Raw genomic sequence first — 12,566 nt, 5'->3', positions numbered from 1 at the left:
GGAATAAGGGTTCACAATTACAACACTTAGCATGGTTTACATTCTTTATAGTTACATCAAAAGGACTGTTCTGGGCTGGGGCATGGCTCAAGTGGTAGAGCCCCCACTTAACAAGTGCTGCAAAAAAATACCATGGGCTAGGGATATAACTAGTAGACTGACTGCCTAGCATGTATGAGGTCCTGGGTTCATGTGTTCAATTGCCAGCACTGGACAATAATATCTGATAATAAAAATTGTGCCTAATTAAAAAAAAATGCCCAGGTTTTGTTTTTATAACTTTTTTTCTTTGGTCTTACTGGGCTTTGAACTCAGGGCCTCACATTTGCTAGGCAGGTGCTTTACCACTTGAGCCACCCTGCCAGCCCAAATTCCCTGTGTTTTTAATCCTTATCTGTAAATTTGCAAAATGGTGTTCTTAGCTCTTGAAAGAATCTGATTGGCACACTGTTCGCAGAAAAAATCTTGGTGGGTGGTACTGCATGCCATTCTAGAACAACACAAATGTAATAGCAGGAGAAAGCAGTCACTGGGCTTTCAAGCAATGAGGGAGCCCTAAGCTGATTTAGAATGACTTTGTGCTGAACTCACTGAGGAAGACAGTGAATAACTTCTTGAAAGATGTCTGTAAACCTTCTGAAGCATCATGTCATTTTTTGGCTTTTGTTTTTTTTCTTTTCTATGACATAAGTGAGAGAGAGCCTGGGAAGCAACAACAGACAAAAGCTCACTTTCCAGAAAGGTTCCCTGGATGGCCTAAAATCAAAGAAGCACACTTTCAGTGGAGTGCCATGGTGCTTTTTCAGAGTTTTCTGGCACCATAAGTAGGAACAGGACTGAGAAGCCATTCAACTATCTAATAGTTTGGGGTAGATTTTTGGGTTTGCTTTGCAGTACTGGGGATCAAGCCCAAGGCCTCCCACATGGTAGGTGACAGCCACCACTCAAATATGCTCCCAAACCCCTGTGGGTGGGGGTTAAGAAAATAATAGCTCTACTAAACAAGACAAAATGTTAAAATGACCAATTTGCTGGTAGCTCGTGCCTGTAATCCTAGCTACTCAGGAAGCAGAGATCAGGAGATCATGCTTAGAAGCCAGCCTGGGGAAATAGTTCTGTGAGACCCTATCTCAAGAAACCCTTCACAAAAAAGGTCTGGTGGAGTGGCTCAAGGTGTAGGCCCTGAGTTCAAGCCCCAGCACTGCAACAACAACAAAATTGGCATGTCAGGTGTTTGCTGTTCTATTACCTATTACTGCATAATGAATTGCTCCTGAACTATGTTGCTCAGAACCATAAATATAAGCTGGGGATGTAGCTCAGTGGTAAAGTGCTTACCTATTACATGAATAGGCTCTGGGTTTAATCCCTAGCACTGCCAAAAAGTGTAACAAAGCATGATAAATGTTTTACTTCATGCAGTTTCTGTGGCTCATTCAAGAGTAGCTTAGCTGATGGCTTTGTCTTGAAGTTTCTCAAAAGGTTGCTGTCAAAAGTCATCTTGGCTGGCTAGCTGGGGCTGGAGATGAAGGATTCACTTCCAAGATGCTTGTCATATGCCTAACTTGTTGGCAAATGAAACTTTCCCATAGGGCTGCTTAAGTATCCCCAAGACATGCCATCAGGCTTTCCCCAGACTAAGTGATCCAAGAGAAAGCAAGTTGGAAGTCAATGTCTTATGATCAAACCTGGAAAGACTTACTCTGCCATTTCTGTACTATTCTATTCATTACCCATATCAGTCAGTCATGCAACATGGAAGGAAACTGCACAATATGAGAGTTATGTACAAAACCCTAAGGTTTATTGTATACATGGAGTAGAATAATATCACAGAATTTTTTTTGTGTGTGTGTGATACTTAGGTTTGAACTCAGGGCCTACAACTTGAGCCACTCTACCAGCCCTTTTTTTGTGATGGGTGTTTTTGAGATAGGGTCTCTCGAACTATTTGCCCAGGCTAACTTCAAATCTCTATTCTCCTGATCTCTGCCTCCTGAGTAGCTAGGATTACAAGGTGTGAGCCACCAGCACCCAGAGGGAATATTTATAAACAGTATTATAAATATATGAAATACTTTATTTTAAAAAGGAGTAAGGGAGCTGGTGAAGTGGCTTAAGTGGTACAGCACCTGCCTAGCAAGCGTTAGGCCCTGGGTTCGAACCCCAGTACTGCCAAAAAAAACCTACAGAACGAAAATAAATAATGAATATTTCCCTCTTAAGCCAGTTTCTTTCTTTTTTGGTGGCACTAGGGTTTGAACTCAGGATCTCCTGTTTGCTAGGCAGGTGCTCTTACCAAAAAGCCAGTTTCTTCACTGTTATATTCGATGTAAACTTTAAACCCTAAGGATTTGTAACCTTCCAGGCCTAAGCCTCTTTAAGTACTTCCTGAAAAGTTGAGTCCCAAGGGCCTATCCCTAAGGATCAGAGAAATATTTAGCCTCTTGTTCTGTCATTAATCAATCCCCATAACATTCTACGCCTTTTTCCTTTTGCACTACAGATTTCCATTCTGTCTTTCTCAGAGGACATACCAAGTAGATCGATGGAGTCTGGAAGGACCTATAAGTGTGGAGATGTATTTGACAGCTCTGCTCAGCCATAGTCCACAGCCATTACCATGGAAGAATGAGCAATTTATTTAGAAATGAAAAAGAAAATTTTAAAAAGCCCAAAGAGTCTATTTAGAGATGACAAAGTGATGATAATAATGATAACTAACCTTAACTACATCAACACTTTCAATTTACACACATCTGCCCCCCACCTTTTTTAACACCAAAATGCTGAAATATCTTCACAACTTAGCATTTGGGGGAGGAGGCTGTACTAGAGTTGAACTTAGGGCCTTGTGCTTGCCAGACAGATGCTCTATCACCTGAGTCACACACCCAGCCCTTTTTTGCATTGGTTATTTTTGAGATAGGGTCTTGCTTTATGCCCAGCTTGCTGGACCATGATTTTCCTGTTTGTGCTTCCCTGGGTAGCTGGGATGACAGGTACCCCACAACAGTCAGCCATTGGTTGAAATGGGGGTTTCCTGAACTTTTTGTCTGGGCTGGCCATGAACCTTGATCCTTATGATCTCAGCCTCCCAAGTAGTTAAGATTTACAAGTGCCATTCTGGTTCTTCCCCCTCCCAACAACCCCCCCCTCTCTTTTTGTTTTTTCTTTTTGCAGTACTGAAGTTTGAACTCATGTCCTACACCTTGAGCCACTCCACCAGTCCTTTTTTGTAAAGGGTTTATTCAAGACAGGACTTCTTGAACTACGCCTGGGCTGGTTTTGAACTGTGACCCCTCCTATCTATGCCTCCTGAGTAGCTGGGATTACAGGAGTGAGCCACCTTCTTGCTGTCACTTGTAAAACGGGAGAAGCCTCCTGTCTCATTTTATAGAGGACAGATTTAATTGGCAGGGAAGACAGGAAATGATACCACAGCCCTGTGTTCTGTCTCATAGGGCCAGGAAACTTAAATATTGCCTGCCACAAGATCAGAGTTTCTTTCAGCCTTACTGAGGACCCAAGTTGTGATTTATGGACACACTCAGACTAAAAGGCTTAAGTGAGGGAGGCAGGAAGAGCATTTAACCAAAGATGCCATTTTCCTCTCCCAATCCTATCAAACTCCTGGCAAATTCCTTAATGCCCTGCAGATGGCACCACTGACAAGGAGTTCTTGGTTCAGGATATCCAAGCTCAGACCCTTGCCATTAGCTTGGAGCTGAGCCTAAAAGATACACACAAACAGGAAGTGACTGACCTGGCATCCCTAGCATTCACATGCTTGTCACTTTTTGTTCTGACAATTGTGGGAGGCGGCTGTACCACATGCTAAGCCACTATGAATCAGGCAGCCACAGGAAAACTCATATCCATGCAGTTCCTTTACCTTAGCCCCTGCTCTAGGGCACTCCCCATGGATAGGATAGATATAAAAACATGGCACTGGGGTCAACATGGACCAAGGAGGAGCATGTTGCTACAACAATCCAAACTCAATAGTGATACAAATTCAATAACCACCTGATGATGTGGGTATCATGTAGACACTGATGTACTGTGTTGCTAAGATCAGCTTCTTCCTCTCTGCTATCTGGTCTATAAACCACCCACTCCCAAATGACAGCCTGCTATATGTTAACTGTGTCCAACTGTGACAGAATCAAGCTCATCATGTCATTCCTGCCTGAGACAGTCAAACACACTTTTCCTTTTGCCTATAATACCTTCTCTAGTCATAAGTGTCTCCAATGTCTTTGTCAATTCACATTCTTCCTTCAGTGATGAAAACCCAAATATCATCTCTTCAAGGAGGTGGAGACAAAGTCTGATTCAACATTTTATATTTCATAGAATCTTCTCTTTTTCTCTCATAGCACTTAGCATATTTGTAATTAAATATTTATGTGAACATTAATTAATATATTTTTCCTCCACCATATTTTTTGTTGGGACTGGGGTTTGGACTCAGGGCTTTGCATTTGCAAACAGACACTCTACCACTTGAGCCACACCTCCAGTCCATTTTGCTTTAATCATTTTGGAGATGGGGGTCTCACAAACTATTTGCCCAGGCTGGCTTTGAATCATAATCCTCCCAATCTCAGCCTCCCAAGTAGCTAGGATTAGAGGCATGAGCCACTGACACCCAGTCCCTCCACCAGATTTTATAAGTTCCAGTCTGTTTTGCTTATCATTGTATTGCAAAGTACCTAACTTAGTGCTTAGTGTATGATTGATATTCAATAAATATTCCAAGAATTACTTTGGGGCAGGTCAAAGATTCAAACTTCTAATTCTAAAAGTTAAGAGATAACTATCCTTCCACTGTTTTCTCAGACTAGGCCCGGAACCAAAGCTCTGGGGAACCTTAGGGAGAATAGAGGAGTGGAGGTGGATAGGAAGGTTTCTTTGCCATTCTAGTGATTGTTCATAAAGGACATCCCTCAGCCTCTTCTGGTCCAGCTCTGGTGTCTCATGACACTGGCATGTAGGAATTCTGCCAGCTCACAACGAACAAATGAATGCACGCCATGACCCAGGGTGTGACCCAGTGACCACAACAGGCTGATATCACCTTAGACATCCCTTCTATGCAAAAGTGCTCAAAGCTAGACAGGTGAATATCCCCACACCTTCTTCACTGGTCACCTACTGTATTATCTGTAATCCAGTCCTGGTACTTGTTCAAGAGGGATGTGAAAAAAAAAAGGAGGGACATGAACAGATAAACATTTCCTCCAAGGGTTGAGTAGAATGGTAAGGGGTACTATGTGGAGTACCTTAGAGAATTGAGGGCACTTACACTTAGAGAAAAATGAAACCTGCCAAGGGCTGGTGGCTCACGCTGTAATCCTAGACACTCAGGAGGCAGAGATCAGCAGGATCATGGTTCAAAACCACCCATGGCAAATAGTTTAGGAGACCCTATTTTGAAAAAACCCATTACAAAAATCGGCTGGTGGAGTAGCTCAAGCAGTAGAGAGCCTGCCTAGGAAGCATGAAGCCCTGAGTTCAAACCCCAGTATCACCAATAAATAAATAAGTAAATAAAAACCTGATGAATATTTTTGACCAGAAAGAGCAGTAAATTCATTCTTCTAAACCCCAGAGGGCATAGCAGAAGATGGGGAAGAACTCTGCAGCTCACCTTCTAATAAGTAACCAGGACCAATAATGAACCACTACATCATGTAGGACACAGTGAAGGGCAAAAGGGTAGAACATGGTAATGACTTCTAAGATCCCTGTCCATCTCCAAAGTCCAGATTTCACATTTTTTCCTGCTACCTCAAGCCAACATTTTATTCTGACTATTCTCTCAAATATTTTTGGAAAAGTCAGATATAGGTGGAGACACAAGAATAGAGGGGCTAGTGGAGTGGCTCCAGTGGTAGAGCACCTACATACTAAGTGTGAGGCTATGAGTTCAAAACCCAGTACATACACACACACACACACACACACACACACACACACACACACAGAGTAGAATTTCTCAAAGCATATTTGCTGAACTGGGGGCATAGCTAACTCAAGTGGTAGTACCTGCCTAGCAAGTGAGAAGCCCTGAGTTCAAACCCCAGTACCTTCAAAAAAAGAAAGAAAAAAGCATGTTTGTTAAATGCTTCTCCACTCCCCTCCATTCCAAACCCCATCCCTAACAATAACCTCAAAAGTTTCTCAAATAGAGGAAGGCCTTGCCTAAGGAAATCCCTGGTTACCTGGATTCCCTGGCACCCTAAATAAGACAGAAATTTCAAAATTGATGGCCCATTTCTAAGAATTGACCCTGTTTTTACCAGAGAGAAGGAAAATAGTTTATAAGCTGTAGTATTTCTACCTCAGAGCTGAATGAGCTCATCCCAAAGATCCAGAAGTTCCAGCAATAAAACCACTCTGAAAGTAGTCTTAGAATGAGCAGAAATTTTTCTAAATTTATTATGTTTTCTGTGGAAACATTAGGACACATAGGAAAATAAAAAGAAAATGAAAATATCCTATTATCTGAATAGAAAGTTTGTGAAATCTGTCCTTAAAGAAAAAGGCAACTTTTCCTAGTATCTGTCCTGCCCCAGCCACCTCTGGATTGGGTGCTTCTGGGTCTTAGGCCTCTTCCACTCAAGGTGCTGCTCAGTAATAACTCTAAATCATTCAGAAGCTTGAAAGTGGACCCACATGAAGGGACGGATTCCAATAGGAAGATGCCATGGTTCTCAAGGGTGTTGAAGTTCAAGCTTTAGTTTTCTTTTATACTAAGTATATAAGAAGTCTAGCTATGAGGGGATATGGGAACAGGAGGGGTATGATCCATTAAGAGGCAACAGCAGAATATCAGGGAAAGAGAGGCACTGGAGTCATGGGCCAGGTTCAGATCCTAACTCCACCACTACTATTCTAGGCTCTTGCACAAGTTAATCTTTTTGAACTGACTCCTCAGTCATAAAAGGAAAAAACAAGCGCACCTGTTAATCTCAGCATTTGGGAGGCCGAAGCAGGAGAATTCTGTCCTAAGTTTAAGGCCAGTCTGAGCTGTCTCAAAAAAAAAGCAAAACAAGAAAATAATGATGTCTATTTTGTCCTTGTGACATTGAATAAATTAATCTTTGGAAAGTATCTGTTAATGTTTAGCACTTTCTGGAGGCTCAGTCTGGATACATTTCCTTCTCTGTTGCTTGAACACTCTGAAATTTAAGTGCTCAAGGTGGTCCTTTCCTTACTAAAAATTAGTAACTCATCTCCTAGGCACATCAAATCCAAACATTGTTTATTATGAGAACCGCATTGGGTTAATTAAGCACTAGGGATAGAGTTAGAAGTCAAATATGTGTGTATAGCTCTTGAAAGGAGAAGCAGAAAAGACACAAATGAAAGTAGAGTTAAAAAATACAAAAGATTTGAATAGCAACAGCTCCTTGGTTCAAGTGGTGAAGTGGTAGAGTGCCTACCTTAGCAAGGGCAAGGACCTTAGTTCAAACCCCAGAACTGCTAAAAAAGAAAAAAAAAAAAAAGGACTGGCAGAGAGGATAAAGTGGTAGAGCACCTGCCTAGCAAATGTGAGGCCTTGAGTTCAAACTCCAGTACCACCTATAAATAAATAAATAAGAGTTTAAGACAACAAATGTAGCGTGGTACACAAGAGGCTGTGGCAGGAGGCAGGAAGATTGAGAGTTTGAGGCCAGCCTGGGCTACATGGTGAGACCCTGCCCATAGAAGCCAAACAACAACAACAACAAAAAAGATAATGAATGTTATGAGACAGTACATCATGACCAGTTTTTCACTGCCCACTCAACTGCATAGCTGGATGGTACTTTCAGCATTTAGAGGAGGTAGAACTCCCTTCAGGAAAGAGTGAAGAAGATATCTCAGTTGAGCCTTAAAAGTAAATAGGGCCAGGTTCTAGTGGCTCACACTGTAATCTTAGCTACTCAGGAGGCAGGGATCAGGAGGATAGAGGTTCAAAGCCAACTCTGGGCAAATAATTAAAACTCATCACAAAAAAAGTGCTGATGGAGTAGCTCAAGGTGAAGGCCCTGAGTTCAAACCCCAGCACTTCAAAAAAAAAAAAAAAGTAAATAGGATTTGCACAAAAGGAAATTTGCTAAATTTAAAAAGAGATTAGTGTCTTTGTGTACTGTCCTGAGTGTTAATTTAGTAACAGAATCCTTCACTAATTCTCATCACAGACATTAAAAAGAAAGTTATTGCATAGTTGGGTATGATGGTATAATCCCAGAACTCAGGAAACAGAGAAAGGAGGATCTTGAGTTCAAGGCCAGACTAGGCTTCATAGTAAATTCCATGTCAGCCTAGGTTATATAATGAGATCTTGCCTCAAAACAAAGACAAATATAAAAATAAAAACAAAGCTGTAGTGCTTCCAATGGATGGATTTATAAACAAGGGCACAGGGACTTGTGAGGAACTAAATCAGATTGCTGTTAGGCTCAGAACCATTTTCTCTAGGAGGACTTAGATTCTCCCCATTCTGAGTTTGAACTATACTATATAGTTCTGAACTGATTCATGTATTGATATTTTGCCTTGTAAAGTTCACTTCCGTTTCTTCTCCTTTCACATAAAGATGTGTAGAAATTGTATAATTGTATACATTCTGTACACTGTGAATGATAAATCTCTAAGAAGTATCCATGTTAACCAGTGGTTATAAGATTCAGTTGAAATACTAGAGCCAGGACAATTGTGAGTTCAAGCCAACTATAGACAGCCTAGGCTCCATAGAGACCCCGTCTAAAAAAAAAAAAAAATCAGATATAATAATCTATGGCTCAGGTGATGTTACAACACTTTGTAAACTATAAAGAACTGTGAACATTAGATTCATAAATTTGAAGTAATTTGAAGGTGAGATAAGATAAATGAAGTGTACATAGCCCAAGATGACAGACAGCTAGAACCAGAATCCAGACTTTCTGATTACTATCAAGGCTAGCCCTTTTTTCTCACTACATGCCAAGGTTAGGGACCAGTTTAAGAGTTAAGGAAATCACACTGCTCAAGATAAATAGGATTCTTCCTCTGAAGAAGTCTATATAGGGGGAAGGTCAACAAAAAATGTAAACAAGTTAAACACAATTATGGCAAATTGTGATAAATAATATGACAAAATAGATTGCTTTAGGGCCTGGTAGAGTGGTACAGCCTGCAGTTCAACCCCCAGTACTGCCAAAAAGATTGCTTTAGATAAGACTCCTGTAAGCAGGTAACATTTGTGATCTACCTGAAGGAGAATGAAAGCAGTCAACTGGGAATTGAGCTGAGTGGCTCAAGTGGTAGAGCACCTGCCTAGCAAGTTTGAGGCCCTGAGTTCCAGCCCCCAGTGCTGGGAAAAAAAAAAAAAATGGTGGGGAGGAAGGGAAGAGCTTTCTTGGATAGAGGAAACAGTAAGTTCAAAGTCCTGAGGTGGGAAAAAGCTTAGCAGAGTTCACCAGGTGAGGCAGGACAGATAGATGAAGACAGGGAAATTATATTATTTTAGTAAATATTTAAAGGGTCGGACTCAGACGTTGGAATGAGGAAGTAAAAACTGAAAAGCCAGAGCATCTAGCCCCTCCCATCTCCTTTTAGATACTAAGTTTACAGGCGACATAAAAGTACTACCTGCCTCTGCTTTTCTCTTTGAGATACTTACAAGCTCCTAGGCTCCTTGGATGGGTGGAGAATATCCTATTTGGCAGAGGGAAGTTCTAAGCACACCTATTATCTCTGTGTTTTGGGTGGTCCAGGATGACCTATCCTGTTTTAACAGCCACCTCAACCACCCATATCTATTATTTTTCCTCCTCCTCCCCACTGGGGTTTGAACTCAGGGCCTACACCTTGAGCCACTTCACCATCCCTTTTTTGTGATGGGTTTTTCCAGATAGGGTCTCACAAACTATTTGCCTGTGTTGGCTTTGAACCTTGAACCTCAATCCTCCTGATATCTGCCTCCTGAGTAGCTAGGATTACAGGCGTGAAACATTGGAGCCTGGCAGATCCATTATCTTTGACCACTTGTATTTCCCTTCCCCTAGCTCTCCAGTATAAGACTAAGAGATGGGGGCCACCATTTGAGTCTCTATTCCCATTTTCTGCATGAGGGCAGGAAATGTTTCTCTTTTTTCCCCCATTTCTCCCCACTTTTGTCCTGTTACACTAACTTTCTTTCTTTACTCTTATGTTTACAACATCTTTTGCATATTGCTTGAATTCTTTTCCTGCCATATACAAGAACCAATGTATTTACCAGTGCTATTTTTCCATTAACACGGGGACTGATAAGAGGCCAGGGTGAGGATAAAGCCATGTTACAGTACAGAGCAGCTGGATCAAGGGTCACAAAGTCAGAGGCACTGCAGGGCCTCAATGTAAATAGAAAAACTGATGAGGTGTAAAAATAAGCGATGTGGAGTGTGGAAGTCTGGAGTACAGTTATCTCATTTATAGAGCCATAAGGTCCTTATTGCTTAGCTGTGCCAGATCTCTAAGAGACAGGTACTGGACTGGTGGACTATGGATGTAGCCTAGAATGTGCATGGCCTTTGTTTGATCCCCAGAACTACAAAAAAAAAAAAAAAATCTAAATTTTTAGAGTAATTTCCTGATTTTTCTTTTTGCGGTACTGGGATTTGAACTCAGGGCCTACACCTTGAGCCACTTCACCAGCCCTTTTTTGTGAAGGTTTTTTTTCGAGACAGGGTCTCGAGAACTATTTGCCCAGGCTGGCTTTGAACTGAAATCCTCCTGAGTAGCTAGGATTACAGAAGTCAGCCACCAGCTATGTTGGGTATTTTTGAGATAGGGTTCGGAGAACTATTTGCCTGGGCTGTATTTGAGGCAGACCAGGACATAGAAGATATCAGAATTTTTAAAACAGACATAACTTTGGCAGGGGTCAGTTTTTTCTTTTTTTAATTTTGCTAGGCAGGTACTCTACCAGTTGAGCCACTCTGCCAGCCCTGGTTGTTTTTTGGTTTTGTTTTGTTTTGGGGTGTGTGTGTGTGTGTGTGTGTGTTTGATATATAGCCTAGGCCAGCCTCGAACTTGAAATCCTCCTGCTTCAGTCTCTTGAATGCTGAGATTATAGACCTGTGCCATTGGGACTCGCCCTAAGTATTTTTGATCTGAGTTGGTTGAACTCACAGATGTGAGGGCCAGTTGTACATATAGACTTCTATGGATACACACAAGGATATGCTTTTTTTCTTTCTTTTTTTGGTACTGGGCTTTGAACTCAGGGTCTCCACCTTGAGCCACTCCACCAGTCCTTTTTTGTGAAGGGTTTTTTCAAGATAGGTTCTCACCAAGTATTTGCCCAGGCTAGCTTCCAACTATGATCCTCTCTCTCTCTGCCTCCTGAGTAGCTAGGATTATAGGCATGAGCCATTGGTGCCTGGTTTAAAATCTATTCCTTGAAGTTGAACTTCAGTTGAGTTGGGAGTCTCACTTTTTTTTTTGGCTGCACTGGAGTTTGAACTCAGGGCCTCATGCTTGCTAGCCGAGCACTCTACATTTGAGCCACTCCACCAGCCCAAGGATGTGCTTTTAGTTTCCCAAGGCTCTACTGCATTATCACTGGGGAAACAAAGGGTATAAAAATAACTTGCACCAAGAAGTTAAAAGGGGCTGGGCACCAGTGGCTCACGCCTGTAATCCTAGCTACTCAGGAGGCAGATATTAGGAGGATCCTGATTTGAAGCCAGCCCCAGGCAAATAGTTCTCCAGACTTGGAGAAAATACCCAACACAATGATGGCAGAGTGGCTCAATTGGTAAGAGCACCCGCCTAGCAAGTGTTTAGACCCTGAGTTCAAACCCCAATACCACCCCAAAAAAAAGAAAATACCCAACACAAGCCAGGCACCAGGGGCTCACGCCTGTAATCCTAGCTACTCAGGAGGCAGAGATCAGGAGGATCGTGGTTCAAACCCAGCCCTGGCTTTTGAGACTCTATCTCGAAAAAAACCTATCACAAAAATAGGGGTGGCTGAGTGACTCAAGTGATGGAGTGCCTGCCTAGCAAGCATAAGGCTCTGAGTTCAAATCTACATACTGCCAGAAAAAAAAAATGGTACAGAATTCAGTTGTTAACAATTCTGGTCCCTCACGCTTGCTCAGACAGTAACTAGACAGTCTAGGACTCTAGAATTAGGATATTATTTTTAAGTGTGCACGTGACAACCTCTGGCTATTTTCTAATCCCTAAAATTTTCATCACAACACCTTCCTCTGAAGGGTTGCTGGGATGCTAAAATGAGATAAAGGATATAGCTAACGTTTGACTCAGCCCTACTCACCAAAGTTCCCCTGGGGACATTTTCTCGCAGTTTCAGGACATTTCCGAAGCCTTCTACCGAATTTTCTTTAGTACTGGTCTCGCACATACTAATCCTTCCACAAAAACGACTGAGCTGAAAACTGACGACTGGTTGGCGTGGAAGGGGAACTCCAACACAGATACTTTCGGAAAATGCTGCTGGGCCTTCGGTACTGGATAGCGGTACCTTTTGGAACTCCCGTGGTGCTCTCACATCCAGCCTGGCTGGCCTAATCCAA

Source organism: Castor canadensis, chromosome 8 (assembly GCF_047511655.1).
Source record: "Castor canadensis chromosome 8, mCasCan1.hap1v2, whole genome shotgun sequence".
NCBI classification, from domain to species: Eukaryota; Metazoa; Chordata; class Mammalia; order Rodentia; family Castoridae; genus Castor; species Castor canadensis.
This window is presented reverse-complemented; position numbering follows the sequence as displayed.